We start from the raw sequence: 1104 nt of genomic DNA, 5'->3' as shown, positions 1-1104 counted from the left end.
GCGAGGTTTATAGTTGGTTTCTAATCATGAGAGGAAGAACTGCCAGGTTTTGTATAGTTGGTTTCTAACCATGATAGGAAGAACTGCTAGGTCTGGTATAGTTGGTTTCTAACCATGAGAGAAAGAACTGCCAGGTTTTGTATGAGAATTTTTTTATACATTGTTAAGTTCCTTATTGTCTTTTAGCCCAACTCCAATAAGAGTTATTTATAGGTTCCTTTACGATATTATATGCAAGCTCAAAACGAAGGCGTGGGTGTTGAGTTAGTGTAGGTGTTAAAGTAGTAACTGTGATGAAGGATTGCAGTAATGTCTCCTGGAAAGAATTTGTCACATTATTTGTTTAAAGAGCTTATAGAGTAATCTAGCATTTTTAAACTATCTATGTGAAATTACCACACATACACACATGACTCAGAAGAGGTCCTGTTGCAATATCCCGACGTTATTTCCAAAGTTAAGATCATCGTTTGGAGTTTTGGTTTTCTATCAGTTTTTAATCAAGGAGCATCAAACAACAAAGCCGTGAATTATGCATGTTTTTTTGTTTTTTTGTATTTAAGCTTTTACTATAGTTTTATACTGACGTATGTTTTGTAGTTTATTTATAGTTCTTTAGGCCTACATTTTCGTTAAAGGTGATGTTTAGTTGCTTGATTCGATGTTTTAAATTACATTAAGAAGTCGTGTTTTTGGATAATTTCCATTCTTCGTAAGCCTAAATGATATTTGTGTTACATTATCTTAGAGAAAATCTCTGTTTCGGGTCAAATAGGCTCTAATGAATTTTATAACATTAACGAAATGTTTCAAACTATAATTATTGGTGTTGTAAGATACAATATTAGAAAATAAAAACTAGGTTTAGCTAGTTATGCTAATTTCTCGTAAATATGCTGTTCTTGTGAGGTTTCTTTCCAATCATCGGCTACAGTTTTCAAAGTGGAAATAGTGATGTTCTGTATTCAGTGTTTTCAAGTAACGCGTTACAAGGTATCATTATGATTTTAAAATAATATTCAACGTTAAACTGGTACACAATTAAAAACATTTTATTTAGGCCTATCTATGGCCTAAAAAAAAGTTGACGACTCTACATGTTTT

General features: G+C 32.0%; 1 protein-coding gene across 1 annotated transcript in view; it reads left to right on the top strand.

Annotated features, from left to right (window-relative positions):
* Positions 1–451, top strand: part of LOC106468687 (phosphatidylserine decarboxylase proenzyme, mitochondrial-like) — a 51555-nt gene extending 51104 nt beyond the window's left edge. The window contains exon 10 of the mRNA XM_022397053.1: positions 6–451. The gene's annotated coding sequence lies outside the window, so the exon portion shown is untranslated. The remainder of the gene's footprint in view (positions 1–5) is intronic.
* The last annotated feature ends 653 nt before the right edge of the window (positions 452–1104 follow it).

Source organism: Limulus polyphemus, unplaced genomic scaffold (assembly GCF_000517525.1).
Source record: "Limulus polyphemus unplaced genomic scaffold, Limulus_polyphemus-2.1.2 Scaffold3113, whole genome shotgun sequence".
NCBI classification, from domain to species: Eukaryota; Metazoa; Arthropoda; class Merostomata; order Xiphosura; family Limulidae; genus Limulus; species Limulus polyphemus.
The sequence above is the reverse complement of the archived record's forward strand: the minus strand, read 5'-3'. Positions and strand labels throughout refer to the sequence as shown.